Source organism: Sabethes cyaneus, chromosome 2, assembly GCF_943734655.1.
Source record: "Sabethes cyaneus chromosome 2, idSabCyanKW18_F2, whole genome shotgun sequence".
Taxonomy (NCBI): Eukaryota; Metazoa; Arthropoda; class Insecta; order Diptera; family Culicidae; genus Sabethes; species Sabethes cyaneus.
This window is the reverse complement of record NC_071354.1, coordinates 748,997-766,848: the sequence shown is the minus strand read 5'-3', so window position 1 is coordinate 766,848 and position 17,852 is coordinate 748,997. Positions and strand designations below refer to the sequence as shown.

At 34.7% G+C, this 17,852-nt stretch overlaps 1 protein-coding gene across 11 annotated transcripts in view; it reads left to right on the top strand.

Annotated features, from left to right (window-relative positions):
• The first annotated feature begins 4,224 nt into the window (after positions 1-4,224).
• The window catches only part of LOC128738967 (diacylglycerol lipase-beta-like), a 33,498-nt gene continuing 19,870 nt past the window's right edge, over positions 4,225-17,852 (top strand). Inside the window, exons 1-2 of one of the 11 annotated variants that reach the window (XM_053834486.1) lie at positions 4,225-4,264; positions 4,923-5,427. The gene's annotated coding sequence lies outside the window, so the exon portion shown is untranslated. Of the gene's footprint in view, positions 4,572-4,789; positions 5,428-17,852 lie in introns of all 11 variants that reach the window. The other 10 variants (XM_053834483.1, XM_053834485.1, XM_053834480.1 and 7 more) reach the window with 10 other exon arrangements.

The window sequence follows — 17,852 nt, the reverse complement described above, 5'->3', positions numbered from 1 at the left end:
TTACCTCTTACCTCTTAGCTGTCAGCATAAAACCACAGTTTTCTGATCAGGCAGGCGGGAACCACAGCCTCCTAGCTTACCTGCTCAATAGAGCATTACTGGGTCTGACAACGTAGGGCGCTAAGTAGGAGCTTGGGATGGCCAGAGCTATGTTGGACGCTTCCCCGTTTTGTACCCACCTTAACCCTTAAATGCGCACGCTGATTCTGATTCATTTTAAATAAAAACTTAGGCCATTGCAAATCATTTTCAAAGTTTTTGTCAGCTTCTCTTTGTTTTTTTTTCACCCCTCCCTTCAGTGGCCCAAAACCGGAGGGACAAAAACTTTTTTAAATATTTGTAATGGCCTTATCTAAAGGCAATAAACATAATTTACTTTGGGATGTTTTTCACTAAGTTGTTTTAAAGCAACATTGCGCATTTAAGGATTAAATTAGATTCGAAATTGGGCTTAAAGTTGATTTGTGCTGGACGAGCGAAGCGAAGTTGAAATCGAATATACAATTATACAAATTTAAAATTCAAATTAAACGAAACTTACAACTGGATCGATTGGACATGAAAGTAAGCCTGAAATTAGACTGAAGTTGGACTCGAGATTAAACTTAAAATTTGATTTTGATTATGAACTTGAAATTAGACTTAAATTGGACTTGGAATTGGATCTTTTTTTTTAAATTGGACACGTAAGTTTACTTGAAATTAGACATGAAATCGACGTTGAAATTGGACTTGAATTGGACTTTAAGCAGAGCCGATTTTTACGTAATTAATTTACTTATCGCCAAAAAACGGTAAAATAAATTAAATTCCTTAGACATCCGGAACACACCTAGAGATTTTTCAATTTTCAAATAAAACTTCAAGAGTAGGTGGGGTATGTCCGTGGTTGTCAGCTGTCAGCTGTCAGTCTTTTACTTTATGTAGTCCCTGAATACAGCGAAGGGTGCTGTTGTGTGTTCACTGGAATTTCTCAGTAGCCTCACTAGTCATAGAGCTCATTTTTTGTATGTTCATAGGGCATAAGGTTGCCACAACTTAAAATCAGTTAGGTTGTACAGGCTCGATCTTTGCGGGTTGTTTATATACAGCTATTTCAGTATATAGTTCGGTCATCAGGAAAAAATAAAGCAAACCTAAAACTTTTTAGTATGGCGGATCTATATTTAAGCAATTAATTTACTTATCGTAAAAATTCCGACCAATTTGATTGAAAACTCCGGATTTCTGGGCTACGGCTTGATGATTTTTATACATTATATTTCATAGAGAAGATGGGACACGTGCTCCAGTATCCCTTCAGTGAACCTATAACTATAAAATTCTACTTGACAATAGATTACATTTTGTAGGTATTGAAATTTGAACTTGGACTTAAAATTGGTATTGAAATTAGATTACTAACTAGATTTGAATATGGATTTTACATTCCAATTGAAATCAGATATGAAATGGGACTTGAAATCAGACTTTTACTTGATATTAGGCATATCAGACTAAAAATTTGAAATTTGAAATTTTAATTGAAGCTGGAGTTGAAAATCGAGCATGAAATTGGACTTAAAATTAAGTTCAAAATTTTACATGAAATTACGCTTAAAATTAAAAACAAAATTTCACTTAAAATTGGACTAGAAATTAGGCATAAAATAGGACATGAAATAAGAATTGAAGTTGAAGCTTTGAAGTTGAAGAATTGAGCTTGAAATTGAAACTAAATTAAAGGATGTCCACGGTGAAATTGCAACACACTCAAATTGCTCTATGTTTCAAACCGTTGGGTAAAATAATTGAAATTTTGCATGGAGAAGATCCAAAGTGCAACGTTTATGCTACGTGAGTCGTTTCATCAGGTGTGCAAATATCTGAAATTTGGCGTCGAAAGAACCTCTCGTTTGCGAAAAAATCTGCACAAGTACATCGAAAATGAGAATCTAACACATCGTGCCATCAGTAAAAAGTTGAAAATCCCGAATTCTACGGTTTCTTATGACATAAAATGATTAAAAGACCATCTGAATGTCGATCACAAGCCAAGATGCAGAGAAAAAAGTCGTCCGTATACTGTTAAGGATCATCGTGTAGTTGTGTAGTTGTGGCCTTTGGCCCTCCGTTCGAGATGTGGGAAAAGTACTGAATCTGAGCAAAAGTTTCGTGCAGAAGGACAATACTCGAGCTGGATTACGTACATTCAAGGTTCAACAGAATGTGGTCGCGAAAAGCAGTGCCCGGAACTTATTCGATCAAAAGCTGGCAAAACCACACTGCTGTGTTATAGACGGGGAGACCTACGTAAAAGCGGGCTTAACCCAGATTCAGGGGAACCAGTATTTCACTGCAAAGGATACGTTTGATGTTCTAGAACTTCCGAAAACAGAGGGTGTCGAACTTTGCCAAGAAACGCTTGATTTGGCAAGCAATTTGTTCATGTGACAACGGAGTACACCTTTCGTAACCACCCCAAGTAACATGATGATAGCATTTAAGGCCAAAATTAGTCATGAAGACCGCCATAAGAGTACAATAAAACTTACATTGTTGTTTGGGACATATACCATGAATGTCCGGTGTATTTGAAAGAGTGCTTCTAAAAGCGATTTCTTTCTCTTCTGAAGTCTCACAACTGTCCTACTATTTTTTGGCCGGATGCCATTATGCAAACAACGTGCTGGAGTGGTATAAGGCAAATAATGTCGCTTTCGTGCCGAAAGATCTTAACTCCCCAAATACACCGGAGCTGCGGAAAATCGAGAATAACCGGGCTATTATGAAGCAAAATTTTCTAAAACGTTTAAAACAGTTGAAGAAATGAAGTAAATACGCAAAAAATATGGCGATTTTGAGGTTGTGAAAAATCTCATGGATGAGGTTAAAGTCAAAGTACGGACATTCGGGTACGGAGGCGAAATTAAATAAGATAAAGACACTACAACTAAGTTTAATTTAATACACTGAAAATTTGATTGGAATCGGACAAAAACTAGAATTTTGCGAATTGATTTTGTGTGTTGCAATTTTACTGTGAACACCCTTTAGACAGTTACGTAGACATTAGGTCGTATGAATAAAGTGTGCTTTACATCTCATAAGGTTAACACGGAAAAAATAAAGCAAACCGTTTGATTCTTACGGCCTAATAAAATGGCAGTAGAATTAAATGGTAACATTAATCAATTTGTTGCTCTCCAGATATTTTACTAAGACGCTCAAATGACAGATAGTTAATTTTAAATTAGACTTGAAATTGGACCTAAATCGAACTTGAAATTCTATTTAACGTTGAACTTGAAATTAAGCTTTAAATTTGATTTGAGACGGGATCTATTTTCGTGCAGTTAATTTACTTAATGCAATAATTCTACAATATTTATACTTGCTGGTTACCTTGAGAATTTTTTTTATAGAAAAGGTTGATACGCGCCCCAGTGTGCCCCAGTCTGGGCACGCCTGTGACGCTTACAAATAATGTTCAAATTATTCAGAAAAAAAGGTTGAAATAGTGTTGACATTTTTTGTTGACTCTGAAGGGCCCCAATTAGATGAGCACCATTTGATTTTGAATAATTCTTCCCGAGTTGATGAGCTTTTTTTTCTAATTCTAAATTAGGTAATTAGCTTTTATTCTATGAATTTATTATAAATAAAGACACATTAAATATGTTGAAGAATAATTGAATTGAACTAAATGAATGTTTAAGTAACTTCATAATTAGAAAAAATCTGCTCTTTTTCCGTGTAGATACAGTTTCTTCTTATTTCACATCTACATTTTTATCGCTGATTGGAAATAAGCTCAGCCGAAAGCTTTTGCTCGAATATTCATTGGTTTGTTTGTATTTTGTTTTGTTCGCAATTCCAGATAGCATGTTTTTTGAACCTGCTATGTAATTGTTTATCATACTAGCTAATATAGCATAGATTATGTTTAGATATATCTCGAAATGTTGTAAATCATTTAAGCAACAATTCAAATTTTATTTTTATTTGAGTGATAACATCTTTTCGTTGAACAGCAGCGGTAACAAATAAACAATGTGGATTATTTGGTGGATTTACCGGTCTGTAATAATTGTTAAAAAGCTATTCCGTGAAGGCGCCAATTTAGCTAGTTTCTCCATGTGTTTGCTCCCACGCTACTCGATAGATTGGTACGGGGAGAAATAATTTGTGGAGAAACACGAGGAGAACTCAGTTCAGTCGCTTCGTTATGGCGGTAGTCAGTCGAACAGTGGGTAACACTGTAACAGTCGCGAAAGTCATCTCGGTGAGTGAACCGCTGAACGGAGACGGTCTCCAGTTGGATCCAGTTGTACAATTATTGGTTGATTTTATCAGTTCGACGTGTGCAATGCCTTTTAATGACGGTAGCGTAGGTTGGAAAGCTAGCAAAGCGCCGCTAGTTTATGTAATTTCTCAAGTGGCAAGTGCTTGCGCGTTCTACTGCGGATAGTGGATTGGAGGAGTCAATGAAGAACATATAATGTAGACATCCTGGACTAAAGTACTACGTTGAAGAGAAGGCAGTATGAAAATTATACTTTTCTAACGGATCTCTGCTTGATAAACCCGAAGTTGTGCATTTAATGATCAAATTAAGCTAAAATTACTTATAATTAAGTAATGGACATATTTTTTAGACATGTGTGTTCTGTATCGATTTATAGCTTTCGTGTATTGATTTAATCGTGTGCCGCCACTGTTGCGGACTGTGCGGACGTATCACGTCTCATAAATTTACCTCTTTTCTACTTCTTAACTTCAACGTTTTGTTTGTATTCATACTATACAGGAACCAGAATGAAATAAGCTCAATTTCTATATTATATTTATTTCGTCCTAAGCTGCCTAATTCACTCGCGATTTCAAAGCAATCAAGCGAATTGAATCTTCAACTCGAATCTCATATATAATGTTGAATGCAGAGGATGTTGGTATCAATTTGTGTGTAAACAACGTCAACGACATCAAATGATTTTCTACTCAAGCCAATAATAAATTTTCCAAATCTGTTAAATGGCTGATACAGGAGTGCAAACGTTTAGCCAAATACGTAAAGTGAGGAGCAAAATCTGAAAGAAGATAAAACCGTGAACGAAGTAATAGTGTAGTGTAAATTATTTACTTCTTGCAACAAACATTTGAAGCAAAACTAGTTTTCGTTGTACTCCCACCGCAATCCTCGTACTTGCTGAGCTCTTGGCAGTTTGTACTGACGATCAAGCACATAGGATTTCGCGCAAGTGGCAGTAAGTACAGCCGAAAGAAGAGCTTCTACCAACAGAGTAGCTGAGAGAGAAGGTGCAATTTTCTGGTTTTTGTGTAGTGGCTGCTTGTGGTTACCTCCTACCATCCCCTGACATTGCTATATTGATGATGGCGATTTAGCAAACGCAGTGCATATGAATACTCACGGATAGATCGAAAAGAGTAAGTGAAATGTAATGAAGACTAACATTAAAACATAACAGTGAGAGGGAAGGTGAAATAAGATGAACGTTATGCAGAAAACGTACGATGCTTTAAATCAGTTGAGTTACACAAGTTCATGCAAAATTTAAAAATAATGTAGGTAGAGATCGACTTACACCAAGTATAGTTAATCATCAAAATAGTCCGATTCGAATCATAATGTTCTCACTTTAGGATTACAAATATGTATGTATATTTTGCTTGTCTGATTATTTCCATTGATTTCAGGGGGACGGTGCCAGAAGCCTATATCAACATTTCATGATATAAATCTATTCAAAAATATTTTCAAATCTTTCATTTCGCAAATCGCTCTTTACTGTTAAACATCTTGAGTTTAACGCTCCTGATGTCATTCTAACAAACGGCATGATTCGTATGAAACTGGAAACAGGCAGAAGCTCTGAATCCAAGGCAAAACGAAGAAAAACATTAGTCTTAAAACAGGTTTTTGATGAGCAGACGGTCACTATGAAATGTTTGTTTTTGCTTCACAGTTTGTTCAAACATGTTCAATTTGCCCTGTGGCTTTTGCTGCGGTACTTAAAGCCATAATTCGAAAAGTCATCTAAGTAAATGCTGGAGTTGTTGGCTAGATGACGTCATTTATCCCGGATTTAATGAGTTTTTAGAAATAGTGTTCCTAAAATGATCGTTGGGATATTTCCGTTTATTTAAAAAATTAAAGGAAGTTGCGTGTTGTTATGAAAATGGTTGGTAAAATAATATTCGTAAATTTTTTTACATCTGAACTGATGAAATATTAGCGATACTTTGTTATAACAAAAGTTTAGACATTTTTCGAAAAACATGAAGTTGATTCGAGGCCTAATGTCTCATAATGAATATACGTTGTGTTCGTTTTGAGCTTCCGCAAAATCGGAAAAAATCGATATGAGCTACATTCCCTCGCTTAATTCGCACCTCTGAAAACATACAGAAGCATTATTTTTCAAGTGACAGCAGTAAGCAATTGTTTCTTTCTTAAACTACAGTGTAACTCATGCAACTTTTTAGAGGTTTAAGGCAATTATAAAAACCTAGCTTACGAAAAAACCCTTGATATTCGTGGAAATTAAATAAAAAGAACACTTATCCAATTTAATTCTACTATGTATATTTTATTCTTGACAGATACGTATTTCGCCTACGACTTGCAGGCTTCCTCAGTGTCTGTTTTCGAACTAAATTAGCCAAGCAATTTTACGGTTTTTATACACTCAATCGCAAAAATGAGCGTACACACATGACGAAATTATTTTTATTATCTTTTTGTGGTGCAATAATATTTATAAATTATTTTTTTTGCTGCTATCTAATATGTTACACTTTTATCTAGATTTGGATATAAATTAAGCTTCCAACAAGTTTTCAGTTAGTTTGTAAATCTAAAAACACTTTAAAATGCACTCGTTTCAGTATCGCAAAATTGAGCGTACACTTTTACGTTTACCAACATAACACCAAGATCATAACAAAATAATGTAGTATTTTTTATCAGTGCCAAATGTCAATTACCAGCAGTTAATTGGAGAGTGATTGTTTACGTTTTTATCGAAGTTGGAATTTTACTTAATCAAAATGTGGAATAAAAAGAAGGAAACGGATATAGCTACCAGAACATTAATAGTTAGTATGCCTTGTCGTGGAAAATCTCTACGGGAAATAGCAGCTGCCGTTGGGCGACCACATTCTACAGTATATACAGAAAATCATAAATAAGTGGAAATACGAGGGAACCTTGAAAACCCTGCCTGGTAGAGGACGCAAACGAATTTTGAATTCTGCTGATGAACGAGCAATAGTGTGAACGCTACAACGAGATCCTAGAACAAGTGCTCCGAAATTGGCTGCAGGGGTTGCTGACACCAAGGGAAGGCCCGTAAGTGCAGATACTATCCGGCGGGTGGCACACAAAAACAACTTGAGAGGTCGGGTTGCCCGTAAAAAGTCTTATCTCAAAGGTGAACTTGAGAAAACGATTGGAGTTTGCCCAAGCATATGTGAATAAGCCGCAGGAGTTTTGGAACAAGGTTATTTTCACTGATGAGACGAAAATTAACATGTTTGGTTCTGATGGAGGACAGATGGTCTGGATACCAACAGTAAAGCATGGGGGTGGCAGCGTTATGCTGTGGGGATTAATGGCTGCTGCTGGAACAGGAATCGTGGAATTTATAGACACCATAATGGATAAAATGGGCTATTTGAATATCCTGAAACGCAACATTCAACCTGCCGTGCAAAAATTGGATCTACCTCATGACTTCTACTTCCAACAGGATAACGATCCGAAGCATACCGCTGGCGTCATTCGTGAATGGCTACTGTACAATGTACCACATCAGCATAAAACACCTCCTCAATCACCCGATTTGAATCCTATCGATCATTTGTGGTAGGAAGTTAAGCACCGCTTGAAGAATACTAATTCAAGGAACAAGACTGAACTTAAAAAGACGATTAAAGAGATATGGGAGCATATTCCATCAACTGTGACCAAGAAACTAGTGGAATCTATGTCACGACGTTTGCAGGCTGTACTGGACGCAAAAGGTGGCCACACAAAGTATTAAGTGATTGGTTTCATCAGTATTCGACAATAAAAACACCTGATTTCCTAGAAAAATACGAACTGTACGCTCAATTTTGCCACACGTGAATTGGTGGTTTTGATTTATTTTTTTGAATAGTAAGTTATAATCGCTTTTGTTTTTTTTTCTTCATTACATGAGAGTAAATAGGATATATATCATAACTCACGGAAGGTGTTTCTTTTTATTTATCCTTGAAAAACCAGATATTACTGCTAAATCACGGGTGTACACTTAATTTTGCGATTGACTGCAGGAGCTTAAGGTTACGTGAGCTATGGGTGGGTATACACAATTAGTGTAGGTAAAAGGATACAATGTTTGCTTAAGACCAGAAGTTGTTTTGTCTGTGTGTGTTCTTGTATATCTGTGTTTTGGCACATATTTAAAAAGCCAGGAGTAACCGTTTCCAGGGTCTTTGTTTAGTAAAGTGGAGGAGCACTTCTTGTAAATCTCTAAACTTTCTGTTACATCCATCTTCCACGCAGAGCAGTTGTTTACTACTTTTGCGTTGTCATTGGTCAGCGGATGGTTGTCGTTGAAGATATGCTCAGCCACTTTTGATCTAAAATCTCTCGGCATCTCTTGATGCTTTGTTACCTCTGCCAAGTGTACTTTAGTACGTGTTTTCAGATTCCTTCTAGTCTGGCCGATGTAAACCTTTTTGCAATGTGGGCAACTGATTTCATAAATCACGGATTTCCTGTATTCTTCTATCGGGTTTTTAGTTGATCCCAACTTATTTTTGAGCTGGTTATTTCGGCTGGTGTAGACTAGGTCAATTCCAAATTTCCTCATTTTTTTACGGAGAGGACGTGTTATATTTTCGTCATATTCTACTGCCACTCTCCTAAGTTCTGGTGTTATTGGTGTTAGTGTTGTGTTGTGAGTGATTTTTTGTATGCGTCTTTTCTACTAAGACGCTCCAAAAACTTCAGCTTGATATTCGTATTAACTGAATAATATCGATATTATAAACGAATAAACCGGCATAGTATGCATTTTATTTCAATAACACTTATATTCGTTATGAGTCTAAAACAGTAGGGGGCTGAGTCGATATAGCGATCGATAAGTTTCGACAAACTAGCTATCCGAGCAAAGGTTTGGAGCAAATTGAAAGTAAAATTTGGTACCTTGATGTAACTGATTTTGATTACTCGGCGTGATTTGGTCGACCTAGTGGTTAAAATATTAAAATTGATTGCAAAAATTTCGCGCCATGAAATCAAATGGCTATCAAAAATATCCAACGGAATACTAATCTTGCTGTTACATAATATTATTGAGAAAGCTAAATTAGTTGTCATTTTGCTATCATATCATCATCAAATAATTTGAACTGACCATTTTACTAGAAAAATAATTTAAAAAATAATTAAATTGGGGTAAACAGATAATATCTCTTCTTGATAAAAAAAAATCCTGGCTATGGCTTTAGTTAGGAAACTGAATTGAAATGGTAAATGTAAATGGTGAATGGGGCAAGTGAGATCTATATTAAAATTCGAATAAAAACCTTAATATAACAGGAAATTTTGCATGTTATTAAACACCAACGTGTAGGCATCGAAAAAGCAACCAAAGACAATATTTCCACTAATGGTTCATCCAAAAATGCCGTAACAAAATCAGATCACTATCAAAGCACAACAGGCGACTTTATAATTAGTAGGAAACACATTTCGTGAGCAATTTCGCAGTAATGCAGTATTGTAACGCTATGTAGTTGAACACGTAGTTGTATCCAATTCTTGCGAGACGTAATTTATATTTATCCATTCTTTAATAGGTTAAAAATACGATTATGATCTGTTTGTTCTACCATGCCCAATACGATAGAGCTACTAGTGAAACTATCATAAGAAATCGTTACGTTACAAAAACCATAACGCATTATTGTTTAACATCTAGTTGCAGATTTGCTTAATTATATCTACTCTGTCTTCCCAGAGTCAATTGACATCGTTTATGAATCTTCAGAATTTGACCAAATAGTTTACTCTCTCATAAGCCATGTTAATGGAGTTTCTTTTTGGGTCCTCTTGGTTTAGTCTTTTCGGTTTTATTTTAAAGCTTCACCGATATAAATATTGTGTCTAAAAAATGTGTGTTCTGAAACACTTTTATTTACATTAAGGCCCAATCGCCCCGGGTGCTTTGAAGTACCGCCCTTATTTCGACTCATATATTTAATGCCGTTTGTCAAATTATACAACTAGTTTTCAGGTGTAACTTGTTAATACATTCATTATGTTTACCTAGTGTCAGAAAAACACGTTTTACGAAAGCCTACGACCAAACTATCATTTATAGAAAGGTGCGTCCAACTTGTTAAAAGATTAATTTTGGAGTTTTGAAAGCCAATTTTATAATTAAACTATAATTTTAATGCATACGTTGGAGTTGCATCTTCCGTTTCTAGAAAGGTTCAGTTAGAGAAAATTAGGTTGAAGAAAGTTATAAGTGCCATTTCCTCTTACCCCGTATTCCCCGGGGTATCTCGTTTTGCATTGCATATTTGCCTACTGCAGCAATGCAAGTTTTCTGGGCCAAAAATGAAAAGTGAAAGTCTTGCCACACTGTATAGATATTTCCCGAGTTTTAACTCATTTGAAATTCTGAATAGAAGAATCAATTCTCAGGTGTATTAACTATATGATAAACAAACACCTTTACGCGATATATAGTACAATCTACAAAAGGTTAATATTCGACCGATAAACGAACGAATAAATATCAGCTTCGAACTGAAAAACTCAATTGCTGAACAGCTGCCGGAAGTCATGCTTAACAGTGTCAAAGAACTTTGTTCAATTCATGTTTACCTTCAGACCCTCATGTCGAGTTACCGCAGACTAAAGACCTTTGGCAAATGTAGCTAGTGAGATGGAATAAAGAAGTTGTGAGCAGGTTACCGTCATTTGCGTTCGTATCGTGAGCAGTGGTCGAATATGATGCAGAGAAACATGCTCTAGGCATTTATGCGGAGATTGTTTGCATCAATTAAAAAACTACTTTACCTCGACGTGAAACTTAAAAATGCCTTAAATTATCTCTAAAAATTAGTAAAGTTTTTCAAACCTTAGAGATATACAAATTAATTCATCGTATTTTCCCGTATCCGTTCCATTTGCCTTTCGAAGCTGACGCACTTCGCTATGACCAAAGGTGAAGCTTATATAAACATAGGTAACACATGCAGCAGCAAAAAGATAGAACTTCAATTAACTCGAGTGGCTGGTTATTAAATAACATTGTGTATAGTACCGTGTCGCAAATGAAGAACACTACCGTCAGAGTCATCTACCGCGAGTCTCGAAGCCGATGCTGCAGTGAAGCAAGGGTTGGGTCTGCTGATGTTTGGCCTTGGCCATCGTAAAAATAATAACATTAATAGCATTGATGGCAGTGGTGATTGTGATGATGATGATGACGATGGTGAAGATGATGACGATTATTGTGATGATTGATGAGGATGATGCCGATGTCGATCTCACTTCGTGAAGTTTTATAAAAGGCGCATCTACGACATATGGTCCGGTCCCAAAGCACTCCACTAGTAAGTACCTATACAATGGATCGTAATGTTGGATGCTTGAAACGAACCGAATAAAGCGTCAGTCTGCATGAAAGCTGAGACTCTTGAATGAGAAGAGTGAAATTGCGTCATATCTTCAAAGTCATCAATACTGCTGGCATTCCCCCGCCTCGTCAATGTCGACGTGCAATGAGCCTACTCAATTAAAACCGCGACGACTAAGCAGTGATGCGTGAAAACTACGTAAATGTATATTGTAAATGTTAGCGTAGGTACCAGTACATGATGTTAAAATCGTTGATTCATTGCCATACAGGACACAAAACAAGTCTAGGTCAAGAGGGCGGGCATGTCATAGTGAGCTGGATTGTACTCAATGGCATCTGGCAATATGAAGACTAGGCCATTGAGTTGCCATTTTTGTGAACATTACTGCAAAAATTAGGACGATGTGGTTAATATCAAGGTTCATAACCGATTCGGTTGGTTAATATTGATAAATTGATATAATGTTCCCAAGTAATATTTCTATTGTATAATAGCTTATTAAACTATTATGCAGCATTAGAACAATTTGAACAATACAACGATTAATTCCATACTCGCAAATTATCAGTTTCCCATCTGTTGCGCAATAAAAAGCTTGCTATTATGCCGTTTTGTTCCACTGAATTGATAAATCAACAAATGCAGAATTTCCCTATCAATAATTTTATTTTTATCGTCGATCGATAATTTTTTTTAATATGACTCGAAAATTATAGAACCTTCAAAAATAATCTGGGTGTCACTTTTAGAAAATATACTAAATTTTCATAAAAAATACTAAAAAAATAAAACTAAATTTTTATACATCGCAAAATGTACATATTTAAGGAAGAAAGTTTTTCTAGCAAAAACTTTTTCATGTCCATACTGAAAAAGAGGTTTTTGTTTCCATTGCAAGTATAATATCAACGAGAAATTAAAAGTTTGTTGCTCGGAAGTACCGTTCTGATTCAAACGTAAAAACAGTTTCAAACTTCGAACACTTCAGAATAAGATGCTCATATGATATGATATCGTATGAATAAAATATTATGCTCATATGATAAAATATTATGCTTGTTGTATACCACCGGACAGGGGTCATTCTTACGACCATATACACCGTATACCGTATACAATAAGCAAGCACAATATTTTATCATAGCACTTTATTCTGAAGTGTTCGAAGTTTGAAACTGTTCTAAGTTTGAATCAGAACGGTATTTTCATTAATAAATAAAATTTCACTCTTAAAGGTTTAATTTCTGTAATTTATGTTTATTTTTTGTCATGTTAATTCTTTAATAGGTAAGGCTGTATGTCTGTAGACGGTCTTTGCTTTTGGAGCTCAGAGCCACCTGACGAATATGTTCCGAAAAGATATTCTATTGACATTTTAGCATCAATTTTACAACATTCTGACCATGTGTTCAGGAGTTATTATTTGTCAAAAGAAGAATTCAGTTATTTGCTAAAAAAAATATTTCGGGAATTTTAGTTAGTTTTACTTTTCAAAAAAAAAGGGCATCTAGAGTGAACTGACCTGTGATTGAAGCTGTGCCTAATTTACATGCTTTGTTTGAATTCTGTGTAGGGTAATTGATCTTGAATGGACCTATTTAGCGCTTTTTAACACCACCACTCGCACTCCTGCTCAATTTACTCGTCATTTATAAATAATATGTGGTGATGTTACTATTTGTTGGAAAGTACCACCTTTTTTCTACATTATCAGTACTTTAAAAATGTATAATTGATGAAACTTTTATTAAATATATCGTTTTTTGCCAAAGCCTTTTTTTGATCTTGAATGGACCCAACATGATCTTGAATTGGACCTATTTTTGATTTTGAAATGGACCTAAATTTGGATTGTTATAGTTTCTTCCATGTAAATGAACAAAATAATAACAAAGAATTTTTTTTTAATAGTACAACTATACTACTGTTATTTATTAATAGGACACATGGTTGAACAGCTTTTACCTTTCTTATACTCTGTTAGAAAGGTATGAAAGTCGGTTAAAAAATTTGAAATCAGTCACAGTCGCCGAGGGTCTTATTTTTATGTCAGCCCAACAATTGAACAATGTTTCAGTTACTTGATATGCGTTATGTATGTATCTGTGTGTGACATTTGTATATTGGGAATTTATTATTACCTGTTGTTCAGATATGGTTGAAACGATTTCTACGTCATAAAAAAATTATGTCGCCTATTAGTTTCAAAAATTTAAACCATTCATTAAAAATATGTAATATAACTTATATTAAACGTAGTTTATCAAGTACAGTGGGGTTCGAGTTTTTATTTAGTGACTACATATTTCGAAAGGTCAGACTTTTACTGACGTAGGACTACGTATTACTGCAAAGTATCTAAAGGTTTGCGACAGCCTCTGTCGAACATTTTGAATATAAAACCGTTGCAATCGTGAAAAATTCGTTAATTAGTGGTAATTATTCAATTTTTGACACATTTATATGCAATTTTTTCAGTTAAAGAATGGTCTAGATTTTGCCACGGTTTCGATTTTGGCAACATAGGCGACACGCATTTGTTGTCAAATTCGAAAGCATACTGTAAATGGTGCTTGCAAAAATTAGACTTGGTAATTCTACTAGGTTTAAAGGTAAGGTTAGATACTAGGTTTTAATTTTAAATGATAGTCGATGAAGAACTGTACCAGATAGAAAATAGGTGAACCTTCCTATTTTCTATTTGGTACAGTTGAATATTTTAGATCTCCGGGTCACTCAATTTCGGTGGACAAGGAGGTATTAATTTTCTCACAAGTCTGAGGGGAGAGGTGCTTAAAGAAAACTTTACATCCCCTAAGAAAAAAAATCAGAGGGTTTGTGTATAAGATGCGACCACGGATGACGTAGTACAACGTTAGTCGGGTTGCATGATTTTGAATATTTTACTAAACTGATTCTTAATCTATCTGTCAATCGATCAAAAGGTGATGTGAAGTCAACCTGCTTACTTATCGGCGGAATATAAGGTCTTTGCAAAATATTTTTTAAGTTTTTGTCACCCCAAGTTTTTGTCAAAGGGGGGGGCCTTTGGAAATTGGCTTGAAAAATCGGGGGGCTAAAAAAAATTTGTAGGCTATGAGTATAAAATCAATTGTCCGTGTGCTCTACAGCCTGAAAAACTCGAAAAATGAGTGTACTTAACACTTCTAGCACGAAACTGAAATGGAAATTCGAATTCGGAGTTTCCGAAAATCGTCCAAAAAAATTCTCTCGTTTTTGTCTTCTTTTCGTACATTTTTGCATGGAAAATAATAACGTATATATTAAAAACAAGAACAGATTTGGTTTTCACGTTTAAACTTTAAATAAAAATGCTTAAAACCCATGTTTTTGCTCGATTAAAAAATTTACTTTGTTCCCCCCTTCAGTGGCCCAACACCGGAAGGACAAAAGCTTTATAAAATATTTGTAATGGCCTAATTTTACTTCATTCTGAGCCTCATAATTATTTTAACTAAACTATTTAGAAAATTATCAAACACAATATTATTTTTTTAGGCATATCCAGTTCGAAAATGGTCCAGATATTGATCTAAATTTTATATTTTTTGCACTATATCATTATCCAGGCCTTTACCTAATTTCTAAATCCGCAAAGATGACGCACAGATGATTTTATTGCCAAACCGGATAGTTTTGTAGGATGGTTGGACATCACAAAGTTTTACGAGGGTGAGGAAGTTGGCGTTCTTAACCATCAGAAGTGGCTGTTTCTTTTTACTCAGACGAGTTTGATTTTGTGACTACAGGATCCGGTTGAATTTTATTGGCCTTAGGGTTTTCGGTCAGCGCGCTAAAGGTGTTTTGAAGCTTTGGTATATGCTTGATTAACGTGTTTAAACTATTTCTCATCTGAGTTTTGTCAAAACTTAAACTTACAGCAAAACTTTTTGCTGTATTTATATGGAAAATACAGGACGTTATTTGTCCAAAATTTTGATTCCAACCATTTTTACGATGTTGCCTGTAGATAGTTAAGCAGGGATAACCACTTTAAATAGAGTTTGGAATATTAGCTTCGTAACTCAATTCGAAGTTCCAATATTAGAGTTTCCTATACAATAAAGCTATATACAAATCTTCAGAATTGTATTCTCAAATAACTTGTTTCATTCTTCTGAGCATTACTTTTAATGATACAAGAATTGTCCCGTTTAGCATAATTTGGGTTTTTTTTTACATAAGGCGAACAAATTGGGAAAATTTTGCTCTACTTATATAGATTACTTATATAGATTATATAGATTACACTTTTGCTTCGTGCTAAAACAAATACGTAAAATCCAATTGAAAAATTTAAGTGTAACAGGTTTTGTGCTAAATGCCAATGACGCAAAAATAGCTCTTTTTTAAGGGACATAGTACCTTTTACACCATATTTTTTGCCTAATTTCAAATATTTTTTCTCGATAACGCGAAAGGCAAATTGAATCGGGTTTTCTGCACTCGAAACATTGCATTTTATACTAATATTTGCAATTTTGTTTTCATAAGGGAACCTCTTCCCCTTGCCCCTACGGCTCCTTGAAGATAGTCGTTCAAAAAACCTATGAATTGCGGTACCATGGGTTGGCGCTGGGGGCTTATCCGAATTGAAAAATTCCAAAACGACATGAAAGAACATTTAATTATCTCGTGTTTGATCCATCCTTTTTTAGAATCCGAACACATAACAAAATGGCGGACATTGATACATAAAAGTATGGTTTTTAAGCGAAAAAATTGACGTTAAACATTTCTAAAAAATACAAAAATTACAATATCAAGAAAAGGATGGGTCAAACACTAGATAATTTTGTTGGCTTTCAAACAAAAAAAGAATCATAAGAATTGCTTGAGCCGTTCTTGAGATATTTATGGTACCGACTTTCAAAACCTGGTTTCGAGAAAACGACGTTGAAGTTTTTACTCGTTGTTTAATCGCTCCAGACATGCGCGGTACAAATAGCTGTAACTTTGTCAATATTTGGAATTCATGCAAACGACTTCAAACACATATGGTCAAAATGTTAATCTTTCGAAATAATCAATAAAAAAATTTAGGTTTTAAAAAATTGAAAAGGTACTATGCCCCCTTAACAGAAGGCAGTTAGTATCTCTCTTATCTTTTGATCCATCTTATCTTTTAATCAATGATGGTTAAAATTTTTGTACAATACTGATTTTGTACAAATTAAGTTTATATTATTTTAAGCATAAAATGACATATGTTAGCTAACTAATTAGGAAGACTTTTTAGTTTCAAAACTAGAGACTACAATGTACAAACACTATGAAGCAACTACGAAAAAGGATGAGTGATACTTAGTTTTATCAATATAATTAAGTTTTTATTTAGGCTATAAATCAAGCCTACTTTCAATATCCCGTGCTTATAGATTAATTATAAACGGAGATACTATAGTGACAACAAGCAGTTTTATAGAATATACAACGACGTGTTCGTTGGTGGTAGGCAATGATAGCTACCGGCAGTGATGTCTCGGAGCGCAAAACTAGGTCCATTCTAAAATCAATACTAGGTCCATTCAAGATCAAAAAAGGGGGTTAACATTTTTAAGGAATTTGAAGATTTTACTGGTTTTACTGAACTTTTAAACACCTAAATTGAAATTACACATATTTTAGCATCATTTTAAGAGTATTGTTTTATTTCAAACCAGAAGGGTTCCGGGTAGTAACAGTTTGAAAATACTCTATGGTGACTGCCAAAACGCTGAAAAACAGCTACTTTTAAATACGCGGCAATAAAGTAGTTTTGGCTATAATTTTAATTTAATTTTAGTATATTTACGTTCAGAAATGATTAAAGATAAACATAAAAGCTAAATACAGTACAAAGACTTGATAATTATATCCTAAAATTCTTATTTAAAAATAGGTCCATTCAAGATCAGAATTCGACTAGGTCCATTTCAAAATCATTTACCCTAAATATGATTCCAAAAAATAGCTGGGTATAGCGTTGGACAAAAACCGATTTTTTTAAAGGTATTTCTTACCTGGCGCTTGTCTAAATAATTATGTTTCATAAAAGTCAAGTCTTGAGCTTCTTTTCTTTATGCAAAAATAGTCATTAGCTTGATCGCATCGTTTTTACGATGTCGCCCGAAAGCTGGTTAAAGAATGTACAGGCGTTGGGTAAAATATTTTTTTTATTATTATTATTATTTAATGTG